Source organism: Pan troglodytes, chromosome 14 (genome assembly GCF_028858775.2).
Source record: "Pan troglodytes isolate AG18354 chromosome 14, NHGRI_mPanTro3-v2.0_pri, whole genome shotgun sequence".
NCBI classification, from domain to species: domain Eukaryota; kingdom Metazoa; phylum Chordata; class Mammalia; order Primates; family Hominidae; genus Pan; species Pan troglodytes.
This window is the reverse complement of record NC_072412.2, coordinates 105546661-105563629: the sequence shown is the minus strand read 5'-3', so window position 1 is coordinate 105563629 and position 16969 is coordinate 105546661. Positions and strand designations below refer to the sequence as shown.

The 16969-nt window shown below is 48.7% G+C and overlaps 1 long non-coding RNA gene across 2 annotated transcripts in view; it reads left to right on the top strand.

Annotated features, from left to right (window-relative positions):
- The window catches only part of LOC107967968 (uncharacterized), a 104023-nt gene that overhangs the window by 837 nt on the left and 86217 nt on the right, over window positions 1–16969 (top strand). Inside the window, exon 1 of one of the 2 annotated variants that reach the window (XR_008538878.2) lies at window positions 1–699. The exons of the other annotated variant lie outside the window; for it this stretch is intronic. This is a non-coding gene — a long non-coding RNA (uncharacterized LOC107967968). The remainder of the gene's footprint in view (window positions 700–16969) is intronic. 2 annotated transcript variants of the gene reach the window in all.

Genomic DNA, 16969 nt, shown 5'->3' with positions numbered 1-16969 from the left:
AATGCGCGTTGTGCGTGTGTGCAAGTGTATGTCCATGTGTGCATGTGTGTGTGCGCGCGCAGGAAGTGCGTGAAATCACATCCATTTCAGCTGCCCAGGGCTGGGCGGAGAGAGGGGAGTGGGAGCAGGAGGTGCCGGCCTGGCGTGCGCGGAGGCAGCTCTCTGGGTGTCCGAGCTGCAAAAGTGCTTTAACTGGGGGGCTGCAGCCCCGGGCGCAGCTCCACTGCGGCCCACAAATTACGAGCGAGTGGTTAGCGAGGAGGCGGGAGTTGCTGAAAGCCGGGCCAGAACCTGCGCGTGCGGAGCGGCACGAGTAATGGCTCCGCAAGGAGTCGTGATTCCTTTCGAGTGTAATCATCTTTCCCCACACGCCGCAGCGCCGGCCAAATCTCGTTTACATCCAAGGAGTTGCGGCTAGCCGGGCCAGAAACGTGGGCGACACGCCCCTGCGTCCTTGCCCCGGCCCCGATTTCCGCTCCAAGCTGGAAGTCCTTCCAGCATAGGAAACGCTCAACTTCTGGGGCTATCCCAGCTCAGGAAATGGAGGAGGGCGGGGAGGCGAGGGGTCATTGATGAACCGGCCTGGGTTCCCCCAGGAGCAGGCGAGTGTGAACAACTGTGAGGTGAGGAAAGGCCGTGGGGAAAAACGCTCCTCCAGAGGGCTTCCAGAAGAAACAGTGGCTCCTGGGGATCCTTGAGGTCAGTCTCTTAGACTCCCTGGGGCTGTGAGCTTTTGAGGACCGGGTCCTGAATTTCTACCTTGGTTCTGACGGCCAGGCCTGGCTGATCGGGGTTAATACTTGCAGGCAGGGAATGTGTGAAGGCGGTGGTTGCCTTGTGGATTTTCTAACCAGTGGTTTCAGTACAGATCGAATCAGTGTCTGGAGTGTTTGTTCTCTGGTGGGACTGAAGAGGGTTCTGTGGCCCTGTGGTGAGACAGGGTCCGTCCTGGAGCGGGGGTGGGGAGGCAGAGGGCTGGGGTGTGGCCCCCAGGCCTCTCTGGACAGCCCCAGACCTGGAGGCCGCTGGCTATGGCTGTGTCTGGGCGTACACGTGCGCGAGGGCGGTTGTACTCCCGGGAGTGGGAGCTTAGCTTGCTGGGGAGCCTGTCGCGAGCTCTCCTGAGGCCCCCAGTCTGGGGAGCCAACGCCGCCACAGTGCTTTGGGCTCTCAGGAGGGTGTCCTAAGCCTGCAGCTGTCTCACTCCCCCAGTCTTCTTGCTTCCACCTTTCCTCAGGTCTCACCATCAGACACCCATTCTGTTCCTCTCCCTAGCCTCCTTTTCTGCAAAGTTGACTCCCAGGTCATTTGGCCTCTACCCCAGGGTTCTAGGTATCCTTTGCTTGCAGGACACAAGGATGAGAGAGGCAGGAGCAGCTAGGATCCTGTTTGAAAATAGGCTTTCTTGGCCTCGCGCGGTGGCTCACGCCTGTAATCCCAGCCCTTTGGGAAGCTGAGGCGGGAGGATCGCTTGAGGTCAGCACCAGCTTGGGCAACATGGTGAAACCCCATCTGTACAAACTATACAAAAATTAGCTGGGCCTGGTGGTGTGCGCCTGTCATTCCAGCTACTTGGGAGGCTGAGGCAGAAGAATCGTTTGAGCTAGGGAGGCGGAGGTTGCAGTGAGCGGAGATGGTGCCACTGCACTCCAGCCTGGGCGATAGGGCAAGACTCAGCCTAAAAAAAAAAAAGGTTTCCCTTCAGCCCCCCTCCCCAGCATGGCAGAGCTCCCTGAGCTGCTCAGCTGCTGCTCACCCCACCATGGTCTGAGAGTCTGGGTCAGCCTGAAAAACAGGAAATTGATCCGGATAAGGACCATCAACCAGCCGGTCAACAATCTGGGAGAAGCACCTTTTAAAATATAAAAAGTGGTTTGTAACTTTGCATACTCCTGTTCCCCCATCCCCAGTGAGTCTGTGCTGAAGAAGTTACAATGGTCAGGCTTCAGGAAGAATTACCAGGAAAAGGAAATCTTAAAGCATAAAGCCAAATATGATTTTCTTAAAAATACCTGGGAGCCTAACATGATAAACACAAATACTCCTTTGAGTCTGTTGTGCACATTTCTGCTCCAGTGTACAGAATACTTGTGCATGTTAAATATATATTGATCAGACAGGTGCACACACACACACACACACACACACACACAATTATAGCATGTCTAAATCCCACCTTGGAAATTATCAGACCTAGCCAAATTCAGGACAGTGTTGAAGGAAGCAAGACTGAGAAAAGCTACAATGAAAATAAAATTGAAATATTCACCCATGACTTGTCTCTCTACTCCTCCCCTCTCTCCCACCTCCTACACCATTTAATAAAATAGCATCGTTTAGAGAAAGGAAGGCACGTCAGGAGACATTTTATGAGCTGGCAGAGAATTTGTTGAAGTGGTTGATTTAGAAAATCTGGATACTGACTGTGAAGTTTTCTTAGTGATATTCGTATTATGCGTCTTTCTTCCCAATCCAAGTCCTAATAGCTTTTAAGTCATATCTGACTAGGTTCTGTTTATTAATCAGGCTCTGTTCTGATTCTGCCTTTATTGGGGTGCAGGCTCCTTGGCAGTCCCACCTGAGGTCCTCCTTGGATCAGTGGGAGCCCCGTGCTGTGTTCCTTGTGCCCTTTCAGGAGAACTCCCCATGCAGGGCGTATGGGACACTTCCAGGGTCCTTGCCACTGGACTCATCAGTCTGAAAACTAACAGGATCATGCCCACAGACTGTCCTCCTCTCTCTGGGAGGGCTTGTCTTGTCACCAGTCATGAGTTTCATCCTCCTGACCTGGAGCAAAGAAGAACGTTTGGCACTGACATAAAAACCCATGCAGCGGGAGCCTGGAGTTTGTAGCAGGCTGATTTCGGATAATGACATGTATGGGACATTTCAGGGAGGGCCCAGGGGAGCCTTGGAATGGGAGGAACTATGCCAATGTTTGTCCCCTTTAAGGGGCGAGGGCAAAGGTTTGACTGCTCTGGTCGTTTCTTAAGTAAACTGACCCGAAAGAGCACGCATTAGAACAAACTGTGGCCTAGGGCAAGAGTCTGTTGTGTTCCTGACAGAAACTTCTGGGTGAGTCCTGGCCGCTGCTGGGCCACCGCTCTGTGTTCTCACAACCGGCAGCACTGCTGGTTCCCTGTTCATACCCGTGAGGGACAGAATCATGAGGTGATTCCAGGCGTCTCTTCTCAGGGAGAAAGAACACCTAGAGACACAGAGGCAAGTACAGGAGAACCACTGCCCGTTAGCCAGCGCCACCTCTCCTTGGCCACTCCTCCTGCTATTTCCAGCCTTCAACGCCCAGATCCTTTATATCCACTCCATAAAGCAGAGGGCTGGAGTGGTCCAGAGACAGGAATGTGTCTTCCAATAACATTAGTGTCTTTGGCCCCTGGCAAGATTGGAGTATTTATTTTTCTCCGACTCCTCCAATTGGAGTGATGCCAGTTATGAAGGAAGCAGAAGCTGGGTGTGGTGGCTCATGCCTGTAATCCCAGCACTTTGGGAGGCCAAGGCCAGCAGATCGCTTTTTGTCAGGATTTCAAGACCAGCCTGGGCAACATGGCGAAACTGCATCTCTGCTAAAAATACAAAAATTAGCTGGGTGTGGTGGTGCAAGCCTGTAGTCCCAGCTACTTGGGAGGCTGAGGCACGAGAATCATTTGAACTCAAGAAGCAGAGACTGCCGTGAGCCAAGATTGTGCCACTGCCCTCCAGCCTGGGTGACAGAACTAGATTTGATTTCAAAAAAAAAAAAAAAAAAAAAAAAAAAGCAGAGAAATTGCATAATGAAAAGTATAATATCCTGCTTGGCCCTTAAGTTTCTTTTGAGATTGGAATGAAGTTTTAATAGGAAGGTTTCCTTGGCCCCATGACTGTCTGTGGAACGGCAGACACAAAACCTCTTAGGCTCAGCTGAGTAACAGCCTCCCTGGGAGCTGGGTGCTCTCAGGCCCTAGAAGCAGAGCTGTGGGCCCTATTTTGGGGCACAGTAGAAGAGGACACAGGAAGTTGTAGAGAAGCCTAATATCCATTGCTCGCATGTTTTCCCCATCATTTAAAAAAAAAACTGTGGTAAGGCCAGGCATGGTGGCTTACACCTGTAATCCCAGCACATTCGGAGGCCGAGGCAGGCAGATCACTTGAAGCCAGGAGTTTGAGACCAGCTTGGCCAACACGGTGAAAACCAGTCTCTACTAAAAATACAAAAAATTAGCCGGGTGTGGTGGTCTGCGCCTGTAGTCCCAGCTACTCGGGAGGCTGAGGCACAAGAATCGCTTGAACCCAGGAGGTGCAGGTTGCAGTGAGCTGAGATTGTGCCACTGCATTCCAGCCTGGGCAACAGAGTGAGACTCTGTCTCAAAAAAGAAAAAAAAAATGTGGTAAAATGTATATAACATAAAATTTACCATTTCAATCATTTTTAAGAGATGGGGTCTCACTGTGTTGCCCAGGCTGGCCTCCAACTCCTGGGCTCAAGTGATCCTCCTGCCTCAGCCTCCTGAGTAGCTGGGACTGCAGGTGTGAGCCACCACACCTGGCTTCAACTATTTTTAAGCATACAATTCAGTGGTATCGAGTACATTCCCATTCCCATGCAGTCATCACACCATTCGTCTCTAGAATGTTTCAGTCTTCCCAAACTGAATCTTTGTATATGAAACAATAGTTCCTCATTTCTTCTCCCCTAGCTTCTGGCAATCTCCATTCAACTTTTTGTGTCTCTGAGTGTGACGACTCTAGGGATCTCATCTAAGTGGGATCATTCAGTACTTGTCCTTCTGTGCCTGGCTTATTTCACTCAGCGTAATGTCCTCAAGGTTCATCCCTGCTGTAGCATGCATTAGAACTTCATTCTTCGTTATGGCTGAGTAGTAGTCCACTGTGTGGATAGACCACATTTTGTAGATTCCTCCTGTTGTTGATGGACACAGGTTGTTTCCACCTTTTGGCTACTGTGAGTAGTGGTGCTGTGAACACTGGTGTGCTTACATGCTTTTATATGTACATGTGTACCTATATAATATACTTTTTATGAACCAATTTAAAACACTTTAAAGGGGAGCTCCAGCCATGGATTTAGACTATCAGCTTTCTCACTTGGCTGTGGCTTTCCGAGGTCAGCAAAGTGCAGCTAGAATTCAAGGGAGAGCCAAACCATTGTCTTCCAGTTTCATGGCCGTCCCATCTTTGTGTGTGTGTGTGTGTGTGTGTGTGTGTGTGTGTGTGTGTTCAGACCTACCCAGTGCTCCTGCTTCAGAGGAACTATTAACACATTGATATTATCAATAGCAGGCCGTGCCTGAGCCATTAGGGATTTATGAAAACATCTGAAGCAAGTCGTTTCAAAGCACTGATTTGTTTTATAGTCAGTATTACATTTTATGACAGGCTCTTTTGCCAGCAAAATGAGCGCATAAGCATCATACACAGCTCAGGAGACGGAAACCGGTGCCCTGGGCTGCCCTGCAAATTTGTGCTCCGGATCCCTTGGGAAGCTTCTGCAATTCACGGACAACTACTGACCCTTTGCTGAAGGGTTGACCCCGAACTAGGTAGGGTGTATGCCCACCCTTACATTTGTGGCAGTAGAAAAGCGACATCCACCCCCTTTCCCTTTTCTGTCATTTTTCTCAAACCGAGAACACAGTAAGAACACCAGTCAGTACCCAGCAGACCAAGGTCAAACATTTCCTGGCCACTTCTGCTGCTTTTTTTGTTCTGATTTTTTTCTTTTTCCCTGATTTTCTGGAGTTTCATGGGGGCAAATTCCCAAGTTTTGGATAAAGTAGTCTCAACCCTCCTGGGAACGGTGGCGCCTAAGCAAAGGGACAGACAGGCCACTTGGGGAAGGTGGATGTATGATTCCCAGCAACCCAGTGACTGTCCTTCTCATTCAAACATCCCCCCACCCCCCAACCATAAGAGCAGGGAGAGGGACCACTGTGCTGTACAGGGTTTGTCGGGTCTGGCATTGGGCGGGGAGGCAGGCGCTCTTCCCTGGGATGGGAGATAGTTCCTTCTCAGTGTTCCCAGGGAGCAGGGTTTGTCATATTTTACAGCAGCTGTTTCACATTCCCCTACCTAGTTATTAGACACGAAAGGGAGTAAATTAAAATAGCGAAGTAAAAGGAAATAAAAGGCGTCTTTTCTTTCTGTAAAGAGACAACACCTAATTAAGAAATATTTGAATCCCACAAAAATGCAGACTCTCACGGGTGACATAAAACTTCTCCTTTTAAACCAGGAACAAACCCCAGAAAATTAGGGACAGGCCCAAGAGGTAGTCCTTTAAAACAAAATGCTCCTGCCTCTGGAGACTTTTGACTTTTTTTCCCTTCCTTTTTTCCTCTTCTACAGTCCTGGGGGAGTATTAAACTCAAACGACTCCTTTGAGTTCAAGTTATCTGGGCTGTAGCCAGCCAAGCATACAGCCAGCCTCCTCCCCTCCTGCCATCAGCAGCGCTTGCTACAGCCCACAGCCTTCTTTTCTTCTCTCCCAGCCTCCTCCCCTCCCCAGCAGGAGCTTTTCAGCCCCCACTCACCACTGCACCACAGTTTCTTTCTTTTGTCCTCTCTGGACTCTACTTTTTTCCTAACACTTTCCCTAGCTCAGGCTAGTTCTCACCCACTCTGTCTTCCACTTTCTTCACCCCACAGAGCTGAGACACTGGGGCCTTCTTTCTTTTTCTCCTGGGCTCTTAATCGTGTTCTTGACCAGAAGATAGCAGAAGCTTTGGCCTTCTTCAGCTTGATTCCACCCTGGGTTCCAAATTCAGTCCTTCCCAGCCCTAGCTCTGCCCTTCCTCCCCTGGGTGTGGTCTCCTTATACACCAAAGGCTGCTTCGAGTGTTGGCGCTCAGCCATTGTTGACCTTGACCTTTATACCGGAACGCTCTCCTGGGGCACCTGCGAGGACTAAAACTTTTAAGTGTACAATTCACTGGTGTCGAGTACATTCACATTCCTGTGCAGTCATCACATCATCCGTCTCCACAACATTTTCTTCTTCCCAAACAGAATCTTTGTACCCATGAAACAATAGTTCCTCATTTCTTCTCCCCTAGCCCCTGGCAATCTCCATTCAACTTTCTGTCTCTCTGAATGTGACTACTCTAGGGATCTCATCTAAGTGGGATTATATAGTATTTGTTCCTTTGTGTCTGGCTTATTTCACTCAGCATAATGTCCTCAAGGTTCATCCATGCTGTCGTATGCATCAGAACTTCATTCCTTGTTATGGCTGAGTAATATTCCACTGTGTGGATAATGAATCAATACATGTAAGGGGCGTGAAAGCCCATGGAGGTGAGAGGGGCTGACTTCTCAGGCAAGATATGGGCCTCCTACCTCATTTCTTCGGGGACCACACAATAGTTAGGACAGTGCTTTTTCTGTGAAAGTTGCTCGGTTCATTCAGAATCCCTTTAATTGTTGTTTCTAGGAGAGTATCATTCTTCTGCTTAGTTTTATAATTGGGAGGAAAGAAAGGAAAGCTGGGATGAGGCTAAGAAAATATGGAATGTCATACCTTGAAATAGCCACAAATTAAATAAATTCTTAGTGACAGCTCACCCCAATTTTGCCTCTCTGGGATTTTTTTTTCTTGGCTTTTGATGGCTTGAAAGTCCTGCAGAATTTTTCCCAACATCACAATGCAGAGGATGGAGCCAGGGTTTCCAGATTCCTGCTTATTAGACTAAACAGTGAAAGGAAATCATTTTTTCCATTCAATAAGTGAGGACAGGCTATTTTGTTGGCATTTCCTTTTGGGGATGGACCCTGCCTCTGGCTCTGCCTTTTTTACTTTTTTTTTGTTTTTGTTTTTGAGCCAAAGTCTTGCTCTGTCGCCCAGGCTGAAGTGCAGTGGCGTGCTCATGGCTCACTGTAGCCTTGACCTCCCGGGCTCAAGCGGTCCTCCTGCCTCAGCCTCCCAAGTAGCTGGGACCACAGGTGCACACCACCGTGTCTGACTAATTTTTTAAATTGTTTTTGTAAAGACGATGTCTCACTATGTTGCCTAGGCAAAGGTCTGCTCTTCCCTGACCTGCTGCAGAAACAGATGTGTGGCTGGCTCTGCCCAGGGCCAGGACCTAGCCCTCAGCCACACTCCTGCCTTCTCTTCTCTGAAACGTGTAGGTAAAAAATAAGTTTCAAACTTCTCTAATTCCTTTCATCTATATTAAAAGGCATATCATATTTCTGAGTAAAGCCTTGGGTGGGATTTTTAGAAAAATGATCATAGTAATAATAATAATATGTTACATCGATGTTAGACCGACCTAACACTTTAAGGGGGGGCTTTCCTCTGCCTTATAGGATGTTTAGCAGTATCCCTGGCCCCTAGTGACTACATGCTAGCAACAGCTTCCTCCCTTCCAAACTGTGACAGTCAAAAATGTCTCCAGGCTGGGCATGGTGGCTCATGCCTGTAATTCCTTGGGAAGCCGAGGTGGGAGGATGGCTTCAGCCTGGTAGTTTGAGACCAGCCTGGGCAACATTGCAAGACCCCATCTCTACAAAAAAAAATAGTCTCAGCTCCTTGGGAGGCTGAGGCAGGAGGATGGCTTGAGCTCAGGAGGTAGAGGCTGCAGTGAGCTGTGATCACACCACTACACACTAGCCTGGATGGCAGAATGAGATTCTGTCTCAAAAAAAAAAAAAAAAAAGAAAAGAGAAAACATTTCTCCAGACATTGCCAGATGCCCTCTGTGAGGCAAAATCACCTCTGATTGAAAACCACTGAGTAAGGGGGCCAGCGGGATGGCCCATGTGGCCAGACCACAGGGAACAGGAGTGTGGTTCAAGATGAGGCTGAGAGATGGAGGCTGGACTGTGACCATATTGTGAGTTGAGATGTTATTTTAGGGCTAGGGAAAGCCACTGGAGGGGTTTAAGCTGGGGCATGAAATAATGTTATTTAATATTTGGAGGAGGGGTCTGGCTGTTGTGTGGGATGAGATTCGGGGCCGGATGTCCTGGGAGCAAGCCATTGCAGTGGTCCAGATGATGGGGGAATGGGGACGGAGAACAGCGCACAGGTCTGGGCCACGTTTTAGATGAGCAGGTGGCAGCGCTTGCTGAATACACAGGGAGAGGTGCGGTGGAGAAGGATGAAGGAAAGGACCCTGACCTGATTCCAGCACCTGGTGGCAGGAGCCGTGCCATGAGTAGGGGCAGGAGCCAATTTGGGACAGAAAGTTATTTATTTATGTGGAGGTGCCAGTTAGATGGGAGGATATAAAATTCTGGAGACCAGGAAGAGGTGAGGGCTGGAGGTGTAGGTTTGGAAGCTTTAGGGCATATTGGTTTTTATTGATATTTAAAACCATGAGTATTTAAACTCACATTACCTAGGGATATTGTGTGAGCCCACAAGAGAAGAAGCCCAGCAGAGAGTCCTGGAGGCATTTTAGCAGGAAGTGGAAGGACCAGAGAAAGATCCAGAGGAGCTGTCTGTGAGGCAGGAGATAAACTAGGGAAGGATGAGGTCATGGAAGTAAAAAATGTATCTGGAAGGCTGAGAGCTTCCTTGATGGGGGCCACAGCGTTTTCCGATGACACTGCTATGCATGGTTTGTGGACAGGTGAGGGTGGAAGGCTGATTGGGTGGGTGGGTGAAGCCAGGGACAGTAAAACCTGGACACTGTCCCAGAGGGCTGGGAAGGGGCAGAGCCCAAGTGGGAGACTGTGGGGAAGCAGGTTGCAGGACTTTTTTACAGGCAAGAGATGTGGGGCGTGTTTGTATGCTGGCCCTGGTCCGAGTGGCCTCGAAGGGGCAGGGGGAGGCAGAGAGAGCTGGAGAGGTTGACAGTGCTGGAGCAAAAGAGAACCGCGTAGGAATCAAGTCCTTGAGCACGGTGGGATCAGAGCCCAAGTCAAGGGGCTAGGGTTAAAGATTTTTTTGTGTGTGTGTGGTAAAATATATATAACATGAAATTTGCATTTTGACTCTTTTTAAGTGTACACAATAGTGGCATTAATTACATTCACAATATAGTATGACCATATTGTGCTAGTTCCAACATCTTTTCATCACCCCAAACCCAAATACTCTGTAACCAGTAAGCAGCTGTCCCCCTACCCCCTACTCCCACCACCTTGAAGGCCGGGGTTTTTTGTTTTTTGTTTTTTTGAGACAGGGTCTTGCTCTGTTCCCCAAGCTGGAGCACAGTGGCACAATCATAGCTCACTATAGCTCAGACTCCTAGGCTCAAGTGATCCTTCCACCTTGGCCTCCCACAGTGTTGGGATTATAGGTGTCAGCCACTGTGCCCGGCCTCAACGGGCTGGTTTTTTTTAAATAAGAGCAGGACATTTCATCCCGAATAGCAAGAGGGAGGGATAGACCAAGGCTGGAGGTAAGGGTGGGCTTGTAGCTTTGTGGATGGGAAGATGAGGGGGCTTCTGTGGGATTGCTCCAATGTTCTCACTGAAGGGTTGGGGGAAGAAAGAGATAAGGGTGTAGGAGGGAGACAGGAGAAAGGGTAAAATAGTCATCTGGAGAGTGGGAAAGTGAAAAAACTGAGGAAATATGTTAGTATTGATGGCCAGGGTCGATGGTCCACTTCCTATTTATATACCAGAATTTAAAATGAGACCAGCCAACAATGTTGAGTGTCTTTTGATTTTTTTATTTTATTTTATTTTATTTGTTTATTTTGAGACAGAGTCTTGCCCTGTTGCCCAGGCTGGAGTGCAATGGCATGATCTCAGCTCACTTCAACCTCCGCCTCCAGGGTTCAAGCGATTCTCCTGCCCCAGCCTCCCAAGTAGCTGGGATTACAGGTGTGCGCCACCATGTCCAGCTAAGTTTTTGTATCTTTAGTAGAGATGGGGTTTCACCATGTTGGCCAGGCTGGTATCGAACTCCTGACTTCGTGATCCGCCGGCCTTAGCCTCCCAAAGTGCTGGGATTACAGGCGTGAGCCACCGCGCCCAGCAAGTGTCTTTTTAAAAACTGTTTACAAATTGTGGTGAAATATACATAACATAAAATTTACCTTGTTTTTTTTTCTTGAGACGGAGTCTCGCTCTGTCACCCAGAGGTTGGAGGGCAGTGGCTTGATCTTGGCTCACTGCAACCTCTGCCTCCTGGTTTCAAGAGATTCACCTGCCTCAGCCTCCTGAGTAGCTGAGATAACAGGGGTGTGCCACCACACTCGGCTAATTTTTGAATTTTTTTGTACAGACAGATTTCACCATGTTGGCCAGGCTGGTCTCGAACTCCCGACCTCAGGTGATCCACCTGCCTCGGCCTCCCAAAGTGCTGGGATTACAGGTGTGAGCCACCGTGACCGGCCCTGAACCATTTTCAAACATACAGTTCAGTGGCATCAAGTACATTCTCATTGTTGTGCCACCATCACCACCATCCAGCTCCAGAACTTGTCCATCTTCCCAAACCAAAACTCTGTCTTCCTTAGACAATAGCATCAATTCACCCTCCCGCAGCCCCTTGCAGCCACAGGTTGTTTTTCCCACCAGTGTTCAGGTGCAGACACGGAGTGGGTGATGGCTGAGTTACACAGGGTTGTTGAGGGAGGGGGCAGCAACGGCGTTACGGGTGGTTGTGAGGTAGTGATTACAAGGGCGGATCATGGAACTCGGGCTCTGTAAGCAGGTGGAGGCAGGAAGAGGTGTGCAATGGTGTCTCTGGAGTCCAAAAAATGCTGGTATCTTCATTCCTTTCCTTTCTCATGGTGCTGTAGATGGCAGGAGTCAAAACTCATTTTTTATTTATTCATTAATATGGTTTCCAATTGCTCTGACATCTCTGAAGAATGTTCTACAGAAGGACCCAAAACGGCCACTTGAGTCACCGGCATGGCTTCCTCCTACTACATGCCGTAGACCTGGGAAAACGTTATGGGTCCCTAGGATACCCACATACTCTGCACCTAATTAGGTAAGAAAAGAGGCATATGGTGTTTTATATGGGGAAAGAGGTACATTTTCTATGAATAGCATAACTATGCGAACAGACAGGCTGACAGATGATTTCACTTTATCTCATCACACAATATGGGCATCCTCACTGTGTGAAAACCCCCAAAGCTTCAGAAACTTGCTAACGTCGTCCTTGCTTTCTGCATCTCAGTTCTTGCCTTTCTCTGCAGAACTGAAGTGGAGATGGGAAGCCTTCTCTCAACCGCTGTGAGCTCTCCACCCGGAAATGTCCTCTGGTGATTTTCATAGTCCCAAGCTGTTTTCTGCCTTATTGATGGAGTCATCTCTTCTTTATAGTATACTGCTTATTCTTTCTGGGGATTGTGTTTCCTGGTTTTGTCTACACATATATGTATATTCTTGGCCTATAAGTTCTGTTTCTGAAAGATGCACTTGCACTGTGTTACAGCCACACCTTTGAGAGAAATGCTGGTGGGGCTGGGTTTTGCAGCACAGATGCCCTTCATGAGGATGGAACAAGTTGCAGGGAATTTATTTTTTTTTTTAATAATCGAAGAAGCTGGCCTGGCGCGGTGGCTCATGCCTGTAATTCCAGCACTTTGGGAAGCCGAGGAGGGCGGATCACCTGAGATCAGGACTTCGAGACAAGCCTGGCCAACATGGCGAAACCCCGTCTCTACTAAAAATACAAAAATTAGCTGGGCATGGTGGTGGGCACCTGTAATTCCAGCTACTTGGGAGGCTGAGGCTGGAGAATCACTTGAACCTGGGAGGCAGGGTTGCAGTGAGCGGAAATCACACCATTGTACTCCAGCCTGGACAACAAGAGCGAAACTCCATCTCAAAAAAAAAAAAAAAAAGGAAGAAGCTGAGGTGGATCACATCTTGGATTTACCAATTGATAGATAAGCCTAATATCACAAAGAGTTACTTCAGAAGACACAGGAGGTCATCAAGATGGAGATTTTTTTTTTTTTTTTTTAAGACAGAGTCCTGCTCTGTCACCCAGGCTGGAGTGCAGTGGCATGATCTTGGTTCACTGCAACCTCCGCCTCCCGGGCTCATGCCAATCTCCTGCCTCAGCCTCCTGAGTAGCTGGGACTACAGGCGCCCGCCACTGTGCCCGGCTAATTTTTTGTATGTTTAGTAGAGATGGGGTTTCACCATGTTAGCCACGATGGTCTTGATCTCCTGACCTTGTGATCCACCCACCTCGGCCTCCCAAAGTGCTGGGATTACAGGTGTGAGCCATCGCGCCCAGCAAGATGGAGATTTTTTTAATGTTTTTTTTTTTTTCTTTTCTTTTTCCCTCCTGGACTCAAGTGATCCCCCCGCCTCAGCCCCCAAAATTTCTGGGATTACAGGCATGAGCCACCGTGCCTGGCCTCTTAAATATTAATAGTTAGAGTGACCCCTTAGTGCTACCTTGAATTGTATATCAGCAATGCAGAACCTTCTGCCGTCATGATGATGTTCTATAAAGCACTGTCCAATATGGCAACCACAAGAATCCTCGCCCACTGAACTCTTGAAATGTAGCTAGTGCCACTGAGGCACTGGATTTTAAATTTTATTTAACTTGAATTTAAACGGTCACACGTGGCTAGTGGCTACCATACTGGACAGCTCAGCTTACAGTAGGAAGTACCAACTCACTAATGAGCTACAGGCTTTCCAATTAATATTCTCTAATTTAAACATTGTTGGCACTGTTTAACAAGTTTAATTTGCTGGGCATGGTGGCTCACACCTGTAATCCCAGCACTTTGGGAGGCCGAGACTGGCGGATCACGAGGTCAGGAGATCGAGACCATTCTGGTTAACACGGTGAAACCCCGTCTCTACTAAAAATACAAAAAATTAGCCAGGTGTGGTGGCAGGCGCCTGTAGTCCCAGCTACTCGGGAGGCTAAGGCAGGAGAATGGTGTGAACCCGGGAGGCAGAGCTTGCAGTGAGCCGAGATCGCGCCACTGCACTCCATCCAGCCTGGGCGACAGAGTGAGACTCTGTCTCAAGAAAAAAAAAAAAAGTTTAATTCAATTAAACTTACTCAATATTTAAATTATTATATTGCCTTTGGCTGTATGTAATAGGCAGCTGAATAACCAGGGCTGTACGGGTGAGGGGTTTGTATTCCTCCCCTGGCAAGAAGCTTAGTGGCAGTTAGTGGAGGGCTGAGCCGGTGGGCTGGCGAGGCCTTGGGGAGCTCTTCTGGTTTCCAGCTCTGGTATTCATGGGAGTGGCTTGCAGCCTGATAGTTGTGAGATGGCTGCTGTACTTTCCAGCATCAACTTCTGGCAGGAAGGCAGGAAGAAAGGAGATGGAAAAAGAGCAAAGGGAAAACAAAAGGCTTCCCAAAGGCAAATGGTACAATTCCATGGCAGAGAATTTGGCAACATATAGTCCAGTCATATTTTATCATCACCCTTCAACCTGGCAATCCCACTTCTAGAAATCTATCCCCAGTGGTATCAGATAGGCATAAATACAAAATGGCTCATGCACAAAATTCTTCACTGTGGCATTATTTATGATCGTAAGACACTGGGAGTAACCCAAGTATTCGTCAACAAGGGACTGTTTGGATCATCTATAATATAGCTGCACAATCAGATACTGTGCAGCGAGGCCAGGTGTGTGGCTCACACCTGTAATCCCAGCACTTTGGGAAGTGGGGCGGATTACTTAAGGCCAGGAGTCTGAGACCAGCCTGGCCAACATGGTGAAACCCCATCTGTACTAAAAATATGAAAAAAAAAATTAGCCGATTGTAGTGACACATGCCTGTAGTCCCAGCTACTCAGGAGGCTGAGTTGGGAGAATGACTTGAATCTGGGAGGAGGAGGCTGCAGTGAGCCGAGATCACACCACTGCACTCCAGCCTGGACGACAGAGTGATACTCAGTCTCAAACAAACAAACAAACAAACCCTGAAATAAACATCGTTTTAAGAAAAGCAGCCTCACCTACACATTTTCTCTCTCGGTTCCTTGGCTGGAATTGGGAGGCATGGCCAGGCCGAGTTGCAAGGGCAGCGGGAGGTGAGTGTTCTCCTGGACAGACTTGGTCAGGATGGGGCAGCTGGGGAGGAAGGATTAGACACTGGGCTGGCTTCACGCGGGGTCTGCTGTGGCACCACGTGTCCTGAGGAGAAGGTGGCCAGGCCTGGGAGTGTTGCAGGGCTGCTTTAGGACTCAAGAGAGCTGGTGCTGATGCTCCATTCACTGTGAGCAGGAGCTGTGCTCTGAGCACCACATGTCCTGCCTCCAAGCAACCAGCCGTTTTCATCGTCCTCTTTGTGTACAGTGGGAAACTGAATGGTCGGTCGGGAGATTTAGTAATTTGCCCTAGGCAGAGCACGGCAGAGGGCAGATGGAAGCCCTCAGTTGTCTGCTGCTGCGGCCCAGAGCTGAGCAGCCACAGGGCAACTGCCCTCTGTCTGCCGCTAGCCTAGCAAGTAATTCACCCCGACCTCACACATTCTGTTGTAAAAAGTGATGGGAAAAACGATCACATTTCAAGGTATTTAGCAATTCCACTTCTGGGTACATACTCACAAGACATGAAAGCTAGGACTCCAAGCTGGGGGCGGTGGCTTATGCCTGTAATCCTAGCACTTTGGGAGGCCGAGGTGGGAGGATTGCTTGAGTCTAGGAGTTCAAGACCAGCCTGGCAACATGGCGAGACCCCGTCTCTACTTAAAAAAAAATTAGCTGGGGGCCGGGCGCGGTGGCTCACACCTGGAATCCCAGCACTTTGGGAGGCCGAGGAGGGCGGATCACGAGGTCAGGAGATCGAGACCATCCTGGCTAACACGGTGAAACCCCATCTCTACTAAAAATACAAAAAAATTAGCCGGGCGTGGTGGCGGGTGCCTGCAGTCCCAGCTACTAGGGAGGCTGAGGCAGGAGAATGACGCAAACCCGGGAGGTGGAGGTTGCAGTGAGCCGAGGTTGCGCCACTGCACTCCAGCCTGGGTGACAGGGTGAGACTCTGTCTCAAAAAAAAAAAAAAAAAAAGGTAGGCATGGTGGTGTGCGTCTGTAGTCCCAGCTACACGTGAGGCTGAGGTGGGAGGATTGCTTGAGCCTGGGAGGTCAAGGCTGCAGTAAACTGTCATCGCACCACTGGACTTCAGCCTGGGTGACAGAATGAGACCCTGTCTCAAAAAAAGAAAGCTGAGCCTCCAACAGATAGTTGCATACTCATGTTCGTTGTGGCACTATTCACAACAGCCAAGGACGGAAGCAACCCGCGTGTCCATCAGTGGATGAACGGAGAAGCAAAATGAGGTCTATCCACATGCAACAGAGTATTACTATTCAGCCTTAGAAAGGATTCTGGTTCTGACACATGCTGCAACACGGATGAACCCTGAGGCCATCATGCTAAGTGAAATAAGCCAGTCACAATAAAATGGATAAATACTGTATGTTTCCACTTATATGAGGTACCTAGAGTAGACGACTTCATGGAAACAGAAAGTAGAATGGAGTTTCCAGGGTCTGAGGAATGGGGTGAGTGGGAAATGATTGTTTAACGGACTCAGAGTTTCAGTTTGGGGTGACAAAAAAGTTCTAGGGATGAATGGTGGTGATGGCCCTACAACATTGTGAATGTGCTTGATGCCACGGAAATGTACACCTGAAATGGTCAACATGGTAAGTTTATGTGGGGTGTATTTTACCACAGTTTAAAAAATGTGGTTGTCGAGAGCAGAATAATGTCTATACCAGGGCAAAAAATAATTTGCTCCCTTTCCCCCAGGGATATTTAGCACTGTCTAGAGACCTTTCTCTCGCTTAAAATTAATCATTAAAAAATAGACTTTATTTATGGAGAGCAGTTTTAGGTTCACAGCAAAGTGAAGCAGAAGGTACAGAGAGTTCCCATGTACTTCCCTGCTTGGCCCCAAGCCCCTCCTACTATCAACATCCCCCACCAGAGTGGGGCATTTGTTACAACTGGTGAAGCTGTGCCGACACGTCGCTGTCACCCACAGAGCACGGTTTACATTCAGGCTGACTCTCGGTGTTGTACTTTCTCTGGGTTTTGGC